This window comes from Dendrobates tinctorius, unplaced genomic scaffold (genome assembly GCF_039654945.1).
Source record: "Dendrobates tinctorius isolate UK_male_01 unplaced genomic scaffold, ASM3965494v1 ptg000184l, whole genome shotgun sequence".
Classification (NCBI taxonomy): Eukaryota; Metazoa; Chordata; class Amphibia; order Anura; family Dendrobatidae; genus Dendrobates; species Dendrobates tinctorius.
In genome coordinates, this window is record NW_027361851.1 from 19,201,226 (window position 1) to 19,221,146 (window position 19,921).

General features: G+C 35.7%; 4 non-coding genes across 4 annotated transcripts; all 4 read right to left on the minus strand.

The window, feature by feature from the left end:
• Nucleotides 1-1,561: 1,561 nt before the first annotated feature.
• Nucleotides 1,562-1,644, minus strand: TRNAL-UAG (transfer RNA leucine (anticodon UAG)). The gene has a single exon. It is a non-coding gene; the product is annotated as a tRNA-Leu (tRNA).
• A 1,902-nt stretch (nt 1,645-3,546) lies between these two features.
• Nucleotides 3,547-3,629, minus strand: TRNAL-UAG (transfer RNA leucine (anticodon UAG)). Its single transcript has one exon. It is a non-coding gene; the product is annotated as a tRNA-Leu (tRNA).
• A 1,903-nt stretch (nt 3,630-5,532) lies between these two features.
• TRNAL-UAG (transfer RNA leucine (anticodon UAG)) lies at nt 5,533-5,615 on the minus strand. Its single transcript has one exon. It is a non-coding gene; the product is annotated as a tRNA-Leu (tRNA).
• A 14,028-nt stretch (nt 5,616-19,643) lies between these two features.
• Nucleotides 19,644-19,716, minus strand: TRNAF-GAA (transfer RNA phenylalanine (anticodon GAA)). Its single transcript has one exon. It is a non-coding gene; the product is annotated as a tRNA-Phe (tRNA).
• Nucleotides 19,717-19,921: the final 205 nt, after the last annotated feature.

The following is a 19,921-nucleotide window of genomic DNA, read 5'->3' on the forward strand; positions in this document are numbered from 1 at the left end:
AAAACCTCCCAAAGTGACCACATTTTAGAAATTATTTTGCACAATGAGTTAATCAACACCTGCAATTACTATTGTCAGCCTATAGGTGTTTTCACTCTGAACCATCCAGCATTGCAAGTATGCCAGTTTAGTGCCCAGCTTTTGCTTGCAGAGACAAGCAACCCATACATTTTTAAGTGGGCTCTACTCACTGGAGCAATGTCAAATATGTAGATGCTTTGTCTCACCATTAAAGTAGAAACCTCCTATATTTCAAATTAAAGATGACGGACCTGTGTGGAGCTTGTGTTTTTTGCCTTTTTGACTTTGTCCACAGTATATTTTTTAAGGACATTTGTCTCAGTAATGCCTCAGTGTTTCAAAGTCAAACAAGCTGACTAATCATTCAGCTAGTGTCTGATAAGTGCTGTCTGTTTCTGCTATCAGGTTACCTTTTAATCCTCTTACAGCTAAGTCAATCTGAAATAAAACAAAATAGAGGAAAAATTACTAAAAAACATTCATGTGTTCAAAAGGAAAAAGTTACCGTTTCTCAAATTTTTAACATTTTGTTTTCTGTAGATAGTTAAGATTTTTAGGCCTTTTGATCATGATCAGTCCATGTGCTTTGTTTAATATCTCCTTAAAATGTAAACGGTGAAGAAAAAGCATTTTGCCGAAACCCGGGATTGGACCAGGGACCTTTAGATCTTCAGTCAAACGCTCTCCCAACTGAGCTATTTCGGCCATATCTATACATTTTCTGGGGGGTTTGACACTCTGCAAATGTCAAGTGTCACACCTGGAGGGATATATTATAATTTTTCATTTGACTGTTTTTTGAAGCATGATTTCTATTTGAAACGCCTTCCATTTTGCTGTACATATTTAATAACATTCATTAACTATTTGTGAATGAGTAGAAAAAGACAGCAATTTTGCCATTGAATTTTTACATTTTCAGTTTGTCTCCATGCACCAGTATAATTCTGACCCTGTGCTTCTAGAATAGGTCATGGTCGCACATAAAACACAATTTGCATGCATAATGTTACATCAAGTTTTATTTTTTATGAGATGCAAACAATTGGAGCAAAAAAGAGACAAAAATTTAGAGAAAATATTTTATTGATTGTTAAAAGTGAGACCATTTGTCCCAAAATGTGCTGAAACATGTCAGAATGACATGGGCATTTCACATTTTTTAAACTATGATTACCTACTTGTTAAGTTTTTGTTTATTAAATATCGTTATGGTCTATTGATGTATGAGGTGAAAACTATGAAAGTAGACTTACCAGCAAATCCGTTTCTAGATATATTTCATGACAGCACTGTAGAAGGTTGATTCCCTACCCTAATAGGGACAGAGAACACAAAGAGGTGAAATAGTCCCTCCTCATTGACTGTCCAAAGGATTTTTCTAGTGCCAAAAGAACAACAGACATATGCACAAAAAATCTGTTTGATGTTCCTAGAGTTCTTTTTTGAGAGGACAAATTCAGATTCACTCCAAAGACTCTCAGGAAATTTTTCAAAACCACATTACATGATGATAAAGTTTCTTGAAATTAAATGTTGATGTCAGAAGTGGGATTTGAACCCACGCCTCCAGGGGAAACTGCAACCTAAACGCAGCGCCTTAGACCACTCGGCCATCTTGACTTCGATATGCAATTGGAACTTAACTCCTTCCATGCTAGTCAGCAGAAATGTTACCATTCCTTGTGATTAAAAACTTGTCACACCACCCCAAAAAAGTCAATAAATAACATTTTTTATATGCGTACTTTTCGTCTGCATTAATTTTTAAACCTCCATTTATTTTGTTTGGATATAGAAATGTTAGATTTCTCACAAATGCGGTGATGCACCACATTTCTTCAGAAACTACTGTTTGGCCACACAGCAGGGCTTTGAAAGGAAGAGCCCTATTTGGGTTTTGCAATGCAGATTTTGCAGGAATACCTTGCAGATGAAATTTGCAGAGTACCAAAACAGCAGAAAACCTCCCAAAGTGACCACATTTTAGAAATTATTTTGCACAATGAGTTAATCAACACCTGCAATTACTATTGTCAGCCTATAGGTGTTTTCACTCTGAACCATCCAGCATTGCAAGTATGCCAGTTTAGTGCCCAGCTTTTGCTTGCAGAGACAAGCAACCCATACATTTTTAAGTGGGCTCTACTCACTGGAGCAATGTCAAATATGTAGATGCTTTGTCTCACCATTAAAGTAGAAACCTCCTATATTTCAAATTAAAGATGACGGACCTGTGTGGAGCTTGTGTTTTTTGCCTTTTTGACTTTGTCCACAGCATATTTTTTAAGGACATTTGTCTCAGTAATGCCTCAGTGTTTCAAAGTCAAACAAGCTGACTATAATCATTCAGCTAGTGTCTGATAAGTGCTGTCTGTTTCAGCTATCAGGTTACCTTTTAATCCTCTTACAGCTAAGTCAATCTGAAATAAAACAAAATAGAGGAAAAATTACTAAAAAACATTCATGTGTTCAAAAGGAAAAAGTTACCGTTTCTCAAATTTTTAACATTTTGTTTTCTGTAGATAGTTAAGATTTTTAGGCCTTTTGATCATGATCAGTCCATGTGCTTTGTTTAATATCTCCTTAAAATGTAAACGGTGAAGAAAAAGCATTTTGCCGAAACCCGGGATTGGACTAGGGACCTTTAGATCTTCAGTCTAACGCTCTCCCAACTGAGCTATTTCGGCCATATCTATACATTTTCTGGGGGGTTTGACACTCTGCAAATGTCAAGTGTCACACCTGGAGGGATATATTATAATTTTTCATTTGACTGTTTTTTGAAGCATGATTTCTATTTGAAACGCCTTCCATTTTGCTGTACATATTTAATAACATTCATTAACTATTTGTGAATGAGTAGAAAAAGACAGCAATTTTGCCATTGAATTTTTACATTTTCAGTTTGTCTCCATGCACCAGTATAATTCTGACCCTGTGCTTCTAGAATAGGTCATGGTCGCACATAAAACACAATTTGCATGCATAATGTTACATCAAGTTTTATTTTTTATGAGATGCAAACAATTGGAGCAAAAAAGAGACAAAAATTTAGAGAAAATATTTTATTGATTGTTAAAAGTGAGACCATTTGTCCCAAAATGTGCTGAAACATGTCAGAATGACATGGGCATTTCACATTTTTTAAACTATGATTACCTACTTGTTAAGTTTTTGTTTATTAAATATCGTTATGGTCTATTGATGTGTGAGGTGAAAACTATGAAAGTAGACTTACCAGCAAATCCGTTTCTAGATATATTTCATGACAGCACTGTAGAAGGTTGATTCCCTACCCTAATAGGGACAGAGAACACAAAGAGGTGAAATAGTCCCTCCTCATTGACTGTCCAAAGGATTTTTCTAGTGCCAAAAGAACAACAGACATATGCACAAAAAATCTGTTTGATGTTCCTAGAGTTCTTTTTTGAGAGGACAAATTCAGATTCACTCCAAAGACTCTCAGGAAATTTTTCAAAACCACATTACATGAAGATAAAGTTTGTTGAAATTAAATGTTGATGTCAGAAGTGGGATTTGAACCCACGCCTCCAGGGGAAACTGCAACCTAAACGCAGCGCCTTAGACCACTCGGCCATCTTGACTTCGATATCCAATTGGAACTTAACTCCTTCCATGCTAGTCAGCAGAAATGTTACCATTCCTTGTGATTAAAAACTTGTCACACCACCCCAAAAAAGTCAATAAATAACATTTTTTATATGCGTACTTTTCGTCTGCATTAATTTTTAAACCTCCATTTATTTTGTTTGGATATTAGAAATGTTAGATTTCTCACAAATGCGGTGATGCACCACATTTCTTCAGAAACTACTGTTTGGCCACACAGCAGGGCTTTGAAAGGAAGAGCCCTATTTGGGTTTTGCAATGCAGATTTTGCAGGAATACCTTGCAGATGAAATTTGCAGAGTACCAAAACAGCAGAAAACCTCCCAAAGTGACCACATTTTAGAAATTATTTTGCACAATGAGTTAATCAACACCTGCAATTACTATTGTCAGCCTATAGGTGTTTTCACTCTGAACCATCCAGCATTGCAAGTATGCCAGTTTAGTGCCCAGCTTTTGCTTGCAGAGACAAGCAACCCATACATTTTTAAGTGGGCTCTACTCACTGGAGCAATGTCAAATATGTAGATGCTTTGTCTCACCATTAAAGTAGAAACCTCCTATATTTCAAATTAAAGATGACGGACCTGTGTGGAGCTTGTGTTTTTTGCCTTTTTGACTTTGTCCACAGCATATTTTTTAAGGACATTTGTCTCAGTAATGCCTCAGTGTTTCAAAGTCAAACAAGCTGACTATAATCATTCAGCTAGTGTCTGATAAGTGCTGTCTGTTTCAGCTATCAGGTTACCTTTTAATCCTCTTACAGCTAAGTCAATCTGAAATAAAACAAAATAGAGGAAAAATTACTAAAAAACATTCATGTGTTCAAAAGGAAAAAGTTACCGTTTCTCAAATTTTTAACATTTTGTTTTCTGTAGATAGTTAAGATTTTTAGGCCTTTTGATCATGATCAGTCCATGTGCTTTGTTTAATATCTCCTTAAAATGTAAGCGGTGAAGAAAAAGCATTTTGCCGAAACCCGGGATTGGACTAGGGACCTTTAGATCTTCAGTCTAACACTCTCCCAACTGAGCTATTTCGGCCATATCTATATATTTTCTGGGGGGTTTGACACTCTGCAAATGTCAAGTGTCACACCTGGAGGGATATATTATAATTTTTCATTTGACTGTTTTTTGAAGCATGATTTCTATTTGAAACGCCTTCCATTTTGCTGTACATATTTAATAACATTCATTAACTATTTGTGAATGAGTAGAAAAAGACAGCAATTTTGCCATTGAATTTTTACATTTTCAGTTTGTCTCCATGCACCAGTATAATTCTGACCCTGTGCTTCTAGAATAGGTCATGGTCGCACATAAAACACAATTTGCATGCATAATGTTACATCAAGTTTTATTTTTTATGAGATGCAAACAATTGGAGCAAAAAAGAGACAAAAATTTAGAGAAAATATTTTATTGATTGTTAAAAGTGAGACCATTTGTCCCAAAATGTGCTGAAACATGTCAGAATGACATGGGCATTTCACATTTTTTAAACTATGATTACCTACTTGTTAAGTTTTTGTTTATTAAATATCGTTATGGTCTATTGATGTGTGAGGTGAAAACTATGAAAGTAGACTTACCAGCAAATCCGTTTCTAGATATATTTCATGACAGCACTGTAGAAGGTTGATTCCCTACCCTAATAGGGACAGAGAACACAAAGAGGTGAAATAGTCCCTCCTCATTGACTGTCCAAAGGATTTTTCTAGTGCCAAAAGAACAACAGACATATGCACAAAAAATCTGTTTGATGTTCCTAGAGTTCTTTTTTGAGAGGACAAATTCAGATTCACTCCAAAGACTCTCAGGAAATTTTTCAAAACCACATTACATGAAGATAAAGTTTCTTGAAATTAAATGTTGATGTCAGAAGTGGGATTTGAACCCACGCCTCCAGGGGAAACTGCAACCTAAACGCAGCGCCTTAGACCACTCTGCCATCTTGACTTCGATATGCAATTGGAACTTAACTCCTTCCATGCTAGTCAGCAGAAATGTTACCATTCCTTGTGATTAAAAACTTGTCACACCACCCCAAAAAAGTCAATAAATAACATTTTTTATATGCGTACTTTTCGTCTGCATTAATTTTTAAACCTCCATTTATTTTGTTTGGATATTAGAAATGTTAGATTTCTCACAAAAGCGGTGATGCACCACATTTCTTCAGAAACTACTGTTTGGCCACACAGCAGGGCTTTGAAAGGAAGAGCCCTATTTGGGTTTTGCAATGCAGATTTTGCAGGAATACCTTGCAGATGAAATTTGCAGAGTACCAAAACAGCAGAAAACCTCCCAAAGTGACCACATTTTAGAAATTATTTTGCACAATGAGTTAATCAACACCTGCAATTACTATTGTCAGCCTATAGGTGTTTTCACTCTGAACCATCCAGCATTGCAAGTATGCCAGTTTAGTGCCCAGCTTTTGCTTGCAGAGACAAGCAACCCATACATTTTTAAGTGGGCTCTACTCACTGGAGCAATGTCAAATATGTAGATGCTTTGTCTCACCATTAAAGTAGAAACCTCCTATATTTCAAATTAAAGATGACGGACCTGTGTGGAGCTTGTGTTTTTTGCCTTTTTGACTTTGTCCACAGCATATTTTTTAAGGACATTTGTCTCAGTAATGCCTCAGTGTTTCAAAGTCAAACAAGCTGACTATAATCATTCAGCTAGTGTCTGATAAGTGCTGTCTGTTTCAGCTATCAGGTTACCTTTTAATCCTCTTACAGCTAAGTCAATCTGAAATAAAACAAAATAGAGGAAAAATTACTAAAAAACATTCATGTGTTCAAAAGGAAAAAGTTACCGTTTCTCAAATTTTTAACATTTTGTTTTCTGTAGATAGTTAAGATTTTTAGGCCTTTTGATCATGATCAGTCCATGTGCTTTGTTTAATATCTCCTTAAAATGTAAACGGTGAAGAAAAAGCATTTTGCTGAAACCCGGGACCTTTAGATCTTCAGTCTAACGCTCTCCCAACTGAGCTATTTCGGCCATATCTATACATTTTCTGGGGGGTTTGACACTCTGCAAATGTCAAGTGTCACACCTGGAGGGATATATTATAATTTTTCATTTGACTGTTTTTTGAAGCATGATTTCTATTTGAAACGCCTTCCATTTTGCTGTACATATTTAATAACATTCATTAACTATTTGTGAATGAGTAGAAAAAGACAGCAATTTTGCCATTGAATTTTTACATTTTCAGTTTGTCTCCATGCACCAGTATAATTCTGACCCTGTGCTTCTAGAATAGGTCATGGTCGCACATAAAACACAATTTGCATGCATAATGTTACATCAAGTTTTATTTTTTATGAGATGCAAACAATTGGAGCAAAAAAGAGACAAAATTTTAGAGAAAATATTTTATTGATTGTTAAAAGTGAGACCATTTGTCCCAAAATGTGCTGAAACATGTCAGAATGACATGGGCATTTCACATTTTTTAAACTATGATTACCTACTTGTTAAGTTTTTGTTTATTAAATATCGTTATGGTCTATTGATGTATGAGGTGAAAACTATGAAAGTAGACTTACCAGCAAATCCGTTTCTAGATATATTTCATGACAGCACTGTAGAAGGTTGATTCCCTACCCTAATAGGGACAGAGAACACAAAGAGGTGAAATAGTCCCTCCTCATTGACTGTCCAAAGGATTTTTCTAGTGCCAAAAGAACAACAGACATATGCACAAAAAATCTGTTTGATGTTCCTAGAGTTCTTTTTTGAGAGGACAAATTCAGATTCACTCCAAAGACTCTCAGGAAATTTTTCAAAACCACATTACATGAAGATAAAGTTTCTTGAAATTAAATGTTGCTGTCAGAAGTGGGATTTGAACCCACACCTCCAGGGGAAACTGCAACCTAAACGCAGCGCATTAGACCACTCAGCCATCTTGACTTCGATATGCAATTGGAACTTAACTCCTTCCATGCTAGTCAGCAGAAATGTTACCATTCCTTGTGATTAAAAACTTGTCACACCACCCCAAAAAAGTCAATAAATAACATTTTTTATATGCGTACTTTTCGTCTGCATTAATTTTTAAACCTCCATTTATTTTGTTTGGATATTAGAAATGTTAGATTTCTCACAAATGCGGTGATGCACCACATTTCTTCAGAAACTACTGTTTGGCCACACAGCAGGGTTTTGAAAGGAAGAGCCCTATTTGGGTTTTGCAATGCAGATTTTGCAGGAATACCTTGCAGATGAAATTTGCAGAGTACCAAAACAGCAGAAAACCTCCCAAAGTGACCACATTTTAGAAATTATTTTGCACAATGAGTTAATCAACACCTGCAATTACTATTGTCAGCCTATAGGTGTTTTCACTCTGAACCATCCAGCATTGCAAGTATGCCAGTTTAGTGCCCAGCTTTTGCTTGCAGAGACAAGCAACCCATACATTTTTAAGTGGGCTCTACTCACTGGAGCAATGTCAAATATGTAGATGCTTTGTCTCACCATTAAAGTAGAAACCTCCTATATTTCAAATTAAAGATGACGGACCTGTGTGGAGCTTGTGTTTTTTGCCTTTTTGACTTTGTCCACAGCATATTTTTTAAGGACATTTGTCTCAGTAATGCCTCAGTGTTTCAAAGTCAAACAAGCTGACTATAATCATTCAGCTAGTGTCTGATAAGTGCTGTCTGTTTCAGCTATCAGGTTACCTTTTAATCCTCTTACAGCTAAGTCAATCTGAAATAAAACAAAATAGAGGAAAAATTACTAAAAAACATTCATGTGTTCAAAAGGAAAAAGTTACCGTTTCTCAAATTTTTAACATTTTGTTTTCTGTAGATAGTTAAGATTTTTAGGCCTTTTGATCATGATCAGTCCATGTGCTTTGTTTAATATCTCCTTAAAATGTAAACGGTGAAGAAAAAGCATTTTGCCAAAACCCAGGATTGGACCAGGGACCTTTAGATCTTCAGTCTAACGCTCTCCCAACTGAGCTATTTCGGCCATATCTATACATTTTCTGGGGGGTTTGACACTCTGCAAATGTCAAGTGTCACACCTGGAGGGATATATTATAATTTTTCATTTGACTGTTTTTTGAAGCATGATTTCTATTTGAAACGCCTTCCATTTTGCTGTACATATTTAATAACATTCATTAACTATTTGTGAATGAGTAGAAAAAGACAGCAATTTTGCCATTGAATTTTTACATTTTCAGTTTGTCTCCATGCACCAGTATAATTCTGACCCTGTGCTTCTAGAATAGGTCATGGTCGCACATAAAACACAATTTGCATGCATAATGTTACATCAAGTTTTATTTTTTATGAGATGCAAACAATTGGAGCAAAAAAGAGACAAAAATTTAGAGAAAATATTTTATTGATTGTTAAAAGTGAGACCATTTGTCCCAAAATGTGCTGAAACATGTCAGAATGACATGGGCATTTCACATTTTTTAAACTATGATTACCTACTTGTTAAGTTTTTGTTTATTAAATATCGTTATGGTCTATTGATGTGTGAGGTGAAAACTATGAAAGTAGACTTACCAGCAAATCCGTTTCTAGATATATTTCATGACAGCACTGTAGAAGGTTGATTCCCTACCCTAATAGGGACAGAGAACACAAAGAGGTGAAATAGTCCCTCCTCATTGACTGTCCAAAGGATTTTTCTAGTGCCAAAAGAACAACAGACATATGCACAAAAAATCTGTTTGATGTTCCTAGAGTTCTTTTTTGAGAGGACAAATTCAGATTCACTCCAAAGACTCTCAGGAAATTTTTCAAAACCACATTACATGCCTCCAGGGGAGACTGCGACCTAAACGCAGCGCCTTAGACCACTCGGCCATCCTGACTTCGATATGCAATTGGAACTTAACTCCTTCCATGCTAGTCAGCAGAAATGTTACCATTCCTTGTGATTAAAAACTTGTCACACCACCCCAAAAAAGTCAATAAATAACATTTTTTATATGCGTACTTTTCGTCTGCATTAATTTTTAAACCTCCATTTATTTTGTTTGGATATTAGAAATGTTAGATTTCTCACAAATGCGGTGATGCACCACATTTCTTCAGAAACTACTGTTTGGCCACACAGCAGGGCTTTGAAAGGAAGAGCCCTATTTGGGTTTTGCAATGCAGATTTTGCAGGAATACCTTGCAGATGAAATTTGCAGAGTACCAAAACAGCAGAAAACCTCCCAAAGTGACCACATTTTAGAAATTATTTTGCACAATGAGTTAATCAACACCTGCAATTACTATTGTCAGCCTATAGGTGTTTTCACTCTGAACCATCCAGCATTGCAAGTATGCCAGTTTAGTGCCCAGCTTTTGCTTGCAGAGACAAGCAACCCATACATTTTTAAGTGGGCTCTACTCACTGGAGCAATGTCAAATATGTAGATGCTTTGTCTCACCATTAAAGTAGAAACCTCCTATATTTCAAATTAAAGATGACGGACCTGTGTGGAGCTTGTGTTTTTTGCCTTTTTGACTTTGTCCACAGCATATTTTTTAAGGACATTTGTCTCAGTAATGCCTCAGTGTTTCAAAGTCAAACAAGCTGACTATAATCATTCAGCTAGTGTCTGATAAGTGCTGTCTGTTTCAGCTATCAGGTTACCTTTTAATCCTCTTACAGCTAAGTCAATCTGAAATAAAACAAAATAGAGGAAAAATTACTAAAAAACATTCATGTGTTCAAAAGGAAAAAGTTACCGTTTCTCAAATTTTTAACATTTTGTTTTCTGTAGATAGTTAAGATTTTTAGGCCTTTTGATCATGATCAGTCCATGTGCTTTGTTTAATATCTCCTTAAAATGTAAACGGTGAAGAAAAAGCATTTTGCCGAAACCCGGGACCTTTAGATCTTCAGTCTAACGCTCTCCCAACTTTGCTATTTCGGCCATATCTATACATTTTCTGGGGGGTTTGACACTCTGCAAATGTCAAGTGTCACACCTGGAGGGATATATTATAATTTTTCATTTGACTGTTTTTTGAAGCATGATTTCTATTTGAAACGCCTTCCATTTTGCTGTACATATTTAATAACATTCATTAACTATTTGTGAATGAGTAGAAAAAGACAGCAATTTTGCCATTGAATTTTTACATTTTCAGTTTGTCTCCATGCACCAGTATAATTCTGACCCTGTGCTTCTAGAATAGGTCATGGTCGCACATAAAACACAATTTGCATGCATAATGTTACATCAAGTTTTATTTTTTATGAGATGCAAACAATTGGAGCAAAAAAGAGACAAAAATTTAGAGAAAATATTTTATTGATTGTTAAAAGTGAGACCATTTGTCCCAAAATGTGCTGAAACATGTCAGAATGACATGGGCATTTCACATTTTTTAAACTATGATTACCTACTTGTTAAGTTTTTGTTTATTAAATATCGTTATGGTCTATTGATGTATGAGGTGAAAACTATGAAAGTAGACTTACCAGCAAATCCGTTTCTAGATATATTTCATGACAGCACTGTAGAAGGTTGATTCCCTACCCTAATAGGGACAGAGAACACAAAGAGGTGAAATAGTCCCTCCTCATTGACTGTCCAAAGGATTTTTCTAGTGCCAAAAGAACAACAGACATATGGACAAAAATCTGTTTGATGTTCCTAGAGTTCTTTTTTGAGAGGACAAATTCAGATTCACTCCAAAGACTCTCAGGAAATTTTTCAAAACCACATTACATGAAGATAAAATTTCTTGAAATTAAATGTTGATGTCAGAAGTGGGATTTGAACCCACGCCTCAAGGGGAAACTGCAACCTAAACGCAGCGCCTTAGACCACTCTGCCATCTTGACTTCGATATGTAATTGGAACTTAACTCCTTCCATGCTAGTCAGCAGAAATGTTACCATTCCTTGTGATTAAAAACTTGTCACACCACCCCAAAAAAGTCAATAAATAACATTTTTTATATGCGTACTTTTCGTCTGCATTAATTTTTAAACCTCCATTTATTTTGTTTGGATATTAGAAATGTTAGATTTCTCACAAATGCGGTGATGCACCACATTTCTTCAGAAACTACTGTTTGGCCACACAGCAGGGCTTTGAAAGGAAGAGCCCTATTTGGGTTTTGCAATGCAGATTTTGCAGGAATACCTTGCAGATGAAATTTGCAGAGTACCAAAACAGCAGAAAACCTCCCAAAGTGACCACATTTTAGAAATTATTTTGCACAATGAGTTAATCAACACCTGCAATTACTATTGTCAGCCTATAGGTGTTTTCACTCTGAACCATCCAGCATTGCAAGTATGCCAGTTTAGTGCCCAGCTTTTGCTTGCAGAGACAAGCAACCCATACATTTTTAAGTGGGCTCTACTCACTGGAGCAATGTCAAATATGTAGATGCTTTGTCTCACCATTAAAGTAGAAACCTCCTATATTTCAAATTAAAGATGACGGACCTGTGTGGAGCTTGTGTTTTTTGCCTTTTTGACTTTGTCCACAGTATATTTTTTAAGGACATTTGTCTCAGTAATGCCTCAGTGTTTCAAAGTCAAACAAGCTGACTAATCATTCAGCTAGTGTCTGATAAGTGCTGTCTGTTTCTGCTATCAGGTTACCTTTTAATCCTCTTACAGCTAAGTCAATCTGAAATAAAACAAAATAGAGGAAAAATTACTAAAAAACATTCATGTGTTCAAAAGGAAAAAGTTACCGTTTCTCAAATTTTTAACATTTTGTTTTCTGTAGATAGTTAAGATTTTTAGGCCTTTTGATCATGATCAGTCCATGTGCTTTGTTTAATATCTCCTTAAAATGTAAACGGTGAAGAAAAAGCATTTTGCCAAAACCCAGGATTGGACCAGGGACCTTTAGATCTTCAGTCTAACGCTCTCCCAACTGAGCTATTTCGGCCATATCTATACATTTTCTGGGGGGTTTGACACTCTGCAAATGTCAAGTGTCACACCTGGAGGGATATATTATAATTTTTCATTTGACTGTTTTTTGAAGCATGATTTCTATTTGAAACGCCTTCCATTTTGCTGTACATATTTAATAACATTCATTAACTATTTGTGAATGAGTAGAAAAAGACAGCAATTTTGCCATTGAATTTTTACATTTTCAGTTTGTCTCCATGCACCAGTATAATTCTGACCCTGTGCTTCTAGAATAGGTCATGGTCGCACATAAAACACAATTTGCATGCATAATGTTACATCAAGTTTTATTTTTTATGAGATGCAAACAATTGGAGCAAAAAAGAGACAAAAATTTAGAGAAAATATTTTATTGATTGTTAAAAGTGAGACCATTTGTCCCAAAATGTGCTGAAACATGTCAGAATGACATGGGCATTTCACATTTTTTAAACTATGATTACCTACTTGTTAAGTTTTTGTTTATTAAATATCGTTATGGTCTATTGATGTGTGAGGTGAAAACTATGAAAGTAGACTTACCAGAAAATCCGTTTCTAGATATATTTCATGACAGCACTGTAGAAGGTTGATTCCCTACCCTAATAGGGACAGAGAACACAAAGAGGTGAAATAGTCCCTCCTCATTGACTGTCCAAAGGATTTTTCTAGTGCCAAAAGAACAACAGACATATGCACAAAAAATCTGTTTGATGTTCCTAGAGTTCTTTTTTGAGAGGACAAATTCAGATTCACTCCAAAGACTCTCGGGAAATTTTTCAAAACCACATTACATGAAGATAAAGTTTCTTGAAATTAAATGTTGATGTCAGAAGTGGGATTTGAACACACGCCTCCAGGGGAAACTGCAACCTAAACGCAGCGCATTAGACCACTCAGCCATCTTGACTTCGATATGCAATTGGAACTTAACTCCTTCCATGCTAGTCAGCAGAAATGTTACCATTCCTTGTGATTAAAAACTTGTCACACCACCCCAAAAAAGTCAATAAATAACATTTTTTATATGCGTACTTTTCGTCTGCATTAATTTTTAAACCTCCATTTATTTTGTTTGGATATTAGAAATGTTAGATTTCTCACAAATGCGGTGATGCACCACATTTCTTCAGAAACTACTGTTTGGCCACACAGCAGGGCTTTGAAAGGAAGAGCCCTATTTGGGTTTTGCAATGCAGATTTTGCAGGAATACCTTGCAGATGAAATTTGCAGAGTACCAAAACAGCAGAAAACCTCCCAAAGTGACCACATTTTAGAAATTATTTTGCACAATGAGTTAATCAACACCTGCAATTACTATTGTCAGCCTATAGGTGATTTCACTCTGAACCATCCAGCATTGCAAGTATGCCAGTTTAGTGCCCAGCTTTTGCTTGCAGAGACAAGCAACCCATACATTTTTAAGTGGGCTCTACTCACTGGAGCAATGTCAAATATGTAGATGCTTTGTCTCACCATTAAAGTAGAAACCTCCTATATTTCAAATTAAAGATGACGGACCTGTGTGGAGCTTGTGTTTTTTGCCTTTTTGACTTTGTCCACAGCATATTTTTTAAGGACATTTGTCTCAGTAATGCCTCAGTGTTTCAAAGTCAAACAAGCTGACTATAATCATTCAGCTAGTGTCTGATAAGTGCTGTCTGTTTCAGCTATCAGGTTACCTTTTAATCCTCTTACAGCTAAGTCAATCTGAAATAAAACAAAATAGAGGAAAAATTACTAAAAAACATTCATGTGTTCAAAAGGAAAAAGTTACCGTTTCTCAAATTTTTAACATTTTGTTTTCTGTAGATAGTTAAGATTTTTAGGCCTTTTGATCATGATCAGTCCATGTGCTTTGTTTAATATCTCCTTAAAATGTAAACGGTGAAGAAAAAGCATTTTGCCGAAACCCGGGATTGGACTAGGGACCTTTAGATGTTCAGTCTAACGCTCTCCCAACTGAGCTATTTCGGCCATATCTATACATTTTCTGGGGGGTTTGACACTCTGCAAATGTCAAGTGTCACACCTGGAGGGATATATTATAATTTTTCATTTGACTGTTTTTTGAAGCATGATTTCTATTTGAAACGCCTTCCATTTTGCTGTACATATTTAATAACATTCATTGACTATTTGTGAATGAGTAGAAAAAGACAGCAATTTTGCCATTGAATTTTTACATTTTCAGTTTGTCTCCATGCACCAGTATAATTCTGACCCTGTGCTTCTAGAATAGGTCATGGTCGCACATAAAACACAATTTGCATGCATAATGTTACATCAAGTTTTATTTTTTATGAGATGCAAACAATTGGAGCAAAAAAGAGACAAAAATTTAGAGAAAATATTTTATTGATTGTTAAAAGTGAGACCATTTGTCCCAAAATGTGCTGAAACATGTCAGAATGACATGGGCATTTCACATTTTTTAAACTATGATTACCTACTTGTTAAGTTTTTGTTAATTAAGTATCGTTATGGTCTATTGATGTATGAGGTGAAAACTATGAAAGTAGACTTACCAGCAAATCCGTTTCTAGATATATTTCATGACAGCACTGTAGAAGGTTGATTCCCTACCCTAATAGGGACAGAGAACACAAAGAGGTGAAATAGTCCCTCCTCATTGACTGTCCAAAGGATTTTTCTAGTGCCAAAAGAACAACAGACATATGCACAAAAAATCTGTTTGATGTTCCTAGAGTTCTTTTTTGAGAGGACAAATTCAGATTCACTCCAAAGACTCTCAGGAAATTTTTCAAAACCACATTACATGCCTCCAGGGGAGACTGCGACCTGAACGCAGCGCCTTAGACCGCTCGGCCATCCTGACTTCGATATGCAATTGGAACTTAACTCCTTCCATGCTAGTCAGCAGAAATGTTACCATTCCTTGTGATTAAAAACTTGTCACACCACCCCAAAAAAGTCAATAAATAACATTTTTTATATGCGTACTTTTCGTCTGCATTAATTTTTAAACCTCCATTTATTTTGTTTGGATATTAGAAATGTTAGATTTCTCACAAATGCGGTGATGCACATCTCCTTAAAATGTAAATGGTGAAGAAAAAGCATTTTGCCAAAACCCGGGACCTTTAGATCTTCAGTCTAATGCTCTCCCAACTGAGCTATTTCGGCCATATCTATACATTTTCTGGGGGGTATGACACTCTGCAAATGTCAAGTGTCACACCTGGAGGGATATATTATAATTTTTCATTTGACTGTTTTTTGAAGCATGATTTCTATTTGAAACGCCTTCCATTTTGCTGTACATATTTAATAACATTCATTAACTATTTGTGAATGAGTAGAAAAAGACAGCAATTTTGCCATTGAATTTTTACATTTTCAGTTTGTCTCCATGCACCAGTATAATTCTGACCCTGTGCTTCTAGAATAGGTCATGGTCGCACATAAAACACAATTTGCATGCATAATGTTACATCAAGTTTTATTTTTTATGAGATGCAAACAATTGGAGCAAAAAAGAGACAAAAATTTAGAGAAAATATTTTATTGATTGTTAAAAGTGAGACCATTTGTCCCAAAATGTGCTGAAACATGTCAGAATGACATGGGCATTTCACATTTTTTAAACTATGATTACCTACTTGTTAAGTTTTTGTTTATTAAGTATCGTTATGGTCTATTGATGTATGAGGTGAAAACTATGAAAGTAGACTTACCAGCAAATCCGTTTCTAGATATATTTCATGACAGCACTGTAGAAGGTTGATTCCCTACCCTAATAGGGACAGAGAACACAAAGAGGTGAAATAGTCCCTCCTCATTGACTGTCCAAAGGATTTTTCTAGTGCCAAAAGAACAACAGACATATGCACAAAAAATGTGTTTGATGTTCCTAGAGTTCTTTTTTGAGAGGACAAATTCAGATTCACTCCAAAGACTCTCAGGAAATTTTTCAAAACCACATTACTAAGTTTTGTTTGACCTCATCTAATCAATAAATGAAGATAAAGTTTCTTGAAATTAAATGTTGATGTCAGAAGTGGGATTTGAACCCACGCCTCCAGGGGAGACTGCGACCTGAACGCTGCGCCTTAGACCGCTCGGCCATCCTGACTTTGATATGCAATTGGAACTTAACTCCTTCCATGCTAGTCAGCAGAAATGTTACCATTCCTTGTGATTACAAACTTGTCACACCACCCCAAAAAAGTCAATAAATAACATTTTTTATATGCGTACTTTTCGTCTGCATTAATTTTTAAACCTCCATTTATTTTGTTTGGATATTAGAAATGTTAGATTTCTCACAAATACGGTGATGCACCACATTTCTTCAGAAACTACTGTTTGGCCACACAGCAGGGCTTTGAAAGGAAGAGCCCTATTTGGGTTTTGCAATGCAGATTTTGCAGGAATACCTTGCAGATGAAATTTGCAGAGTACCAAAATAGCAGAAAACCTCCCAAAGTGACCACATTTTAGAAATTATTTTGCACAATGAGTTAATCAACACCTGCAATTACTATTGTCAGCCTATAGGTGTTTTCACTCTGAACCATCCAGCATTGCAAGTATGCCAGTTTAGTGCCCAGCTTTTGCTTGCAGAGGCAAGCAACCCATACATTTTTAAGTGGGCTCTACTCACTGGAGCAATGTCAAATATGTAGATGCTTTGTCTCACCATTAAAGTAGAAACCTCCTATATTTCAAATTAAAGATGACGGACCTGTGTGGAGCTTGTGTTTTTTGCCTTTTTGACTTTGTCCACAGCATATTTTTTAAGGACATTTGTCTCAGTAATGCCTCAGTGTTTCAAAGTCAAACAAGCTGACTATAATCATTCAGCTAGTGTCTGATAAGTGCTGTCTGTTTCAGCTATCAGGTTACCTTTTAATCCTCTTACAGCTAAGTCAATCTGAAATAAAACAAAATAGAGGAAAAATTACTAAAAAACATTCATGTGTTCAAAAGGAAAGTTACCGTTTCTCAAATTTTTAACATTTTGTTTTCTGTAGATAGTTAAGATTTTTAGGCCTTTTGATCAAGATCAGTCCATGTGCTTTGTTTAATATCTCCTTAAAATGTAAACGGTGAAGAAAAAGCATTTTGCCGAAACCCGGGACCTTTAGATCTTCAGTCTAACGCTCTCCCAACTGAGCTATTTCAGCCATATCTATACATTTTCTGGGGGGTTTGACACTCTGCAAATGTCAAGTGTCACACCTGGAGGGATATATTATAATTTTTCATTTGACTGTTTTTTGAAGCATGATTTCTATTTGAAACGCCTTCCATTTTGCTGTACATATTTAATAACATTCATTAACTATTTGTGAATGAGTAGAAAAAGACAGCAATTTTGCCATTGAATTTTTACATTTTCAGTTTGTCTCCATGCACCAGTATAATTCTGACCCTGTGCTTCTAGAATAGGTCATGGTCGCACATAAAACACAATTTGCATGCATAATGTTACATCAAATTTTATTTTTTATGAGATGCAAACAATTGGAGCAAAAAAGAGACAAAATTTTAGAGAAAATATTTTATTGATTGTTAATGTTAAAAGTGAGACCATTTGTCCCAAAATGTGCTGAAACATGTCAGAATGACATGGGCATTTCACATTTTTTAAACTATGATTACCTACTTGTTAAGTTTTTGTTTATTAAGTATCGTTATGGTCTATTGATGTATGAGGTGAAAACTATGAAAGTAGACTTACCAGCAAATCCGTTTCTAGATATATTTCATGACAGCACTGTAGAAGGTTGATTCCCTACCCTAATAGGGACAGAGAACACAAAGAGGTGAAATAGTCCCTCCTCATTGACTGTCCAAAGGATTTTTCTAGTGCCAAAAGAACAACAGACATATGCACAAAAAATCTGTTTGATGTTCCTAGAGTTCTTTTTTGAGAGGACAAATTCAGATTCACTCCAAAGACTCTCAGGAAATTTTTCAAAACCACATTACTAAGTTTTGTTTGACTCATCTAATCAATAAATGAAGATAAAGTTTCTTGAAATTAAATGTTGATGTCAGAAGTGGGAGTCTGCGACCTGAACGCAGCGCCTTAGACCGCTCGGCCATCCTGACTTCGATATGCAATTGGAACTTAACTCCTTCCATGCTAGTCAGCAGAAATGTTACCATTTCTTGTGATTAAAAACTTGTCACACCACCCCAAAAAAGTCAATAAATAACATTTTTTATATGCGTACTTTTCGTCTGCATTAATTTTTAAATCTCCATTTATTTTGTTTGGATATTAGAAATGTTAGATTTCTCACAAATGCGGTGATGCGCCACATTTCTTCAGAAACTACTGTTTGGCCACACAGCAGGGCTTTGAAAGGAAGAGCCCTATTTGGGTTTTGCAATGCAGATTTTGCAGGAATACCTTGCAGATGAAATTTGCAGAGTACCAAAACAGCAGAAAACCTCCCAAAGTGACCACATTTTAGAAATTATTTTGCACAATGAGTTAATCAACACCTGCAATTACTATTGTCAGCCTATAGGTGTTTTCACTCTGAACCATCCAGCATTGCAAGTATGCCAGTTTAGTGCCCAGCTTTTGCTTGCAGAGACAAGCAACCCATACATTTTTAAGTGGGCTCTACTCACTGGAGCAATGTCAAATATGTAGATGCTTTGTCTCACCATTAAAGTACAAACCTCCTATATTTCAAATTAAAGATGACGGACCTTTGTGGAGCTTGTGTTTTTTGCCTTTTTGACTTTGTCCACAGCATATTTTTTAAGGACATTTGTCTCAGTAATGCCTCAGTGTTTCAAAGTCAAACAAGCTGACTATAATCATTCAGCTAGTGTCTGATAAGTGCTGACTGTTTCAGCTATCAGGTTACCTTTTAATCCTCTTACAGCTAAGTCAATCTGAAATAAAACAAAATAGAGGAAAAATTACTAAAAAACATTCATGTGTTCAAAAGGAAAAAGTTACCGTTTCTCAAATTTTTAACATTTTGTTTTCTGTAGATAGTTAAGATTTTTAGGCCTTTTGATCATGATCAGTCCATGTGCTTTGTTTAATATCTCTTTAAAATGTAAACGGTGAAGAAAAAGCATTTTGCCGAAACCCGGGATTGGACCAGGGACCTTTAGATCTTCAGTCTAACGCTCTCCCAACTGAGCTATTTCGGCCATATCTATACATTTTCTGGTGGGTTTGACACTCTGCAAATGTCAAGTGTCACATCTGGAGGGATATATTATAATTTTTCATTTGACTGTTTTTTGAAGCATGATTTCTATTTGAAACGCCTTCCATTTTGCTGCACATATTTAATAACATTCATTAACTATTTGTGAATGAGTAGAAAAAGACAGCAATTTTGCCATTGAATTT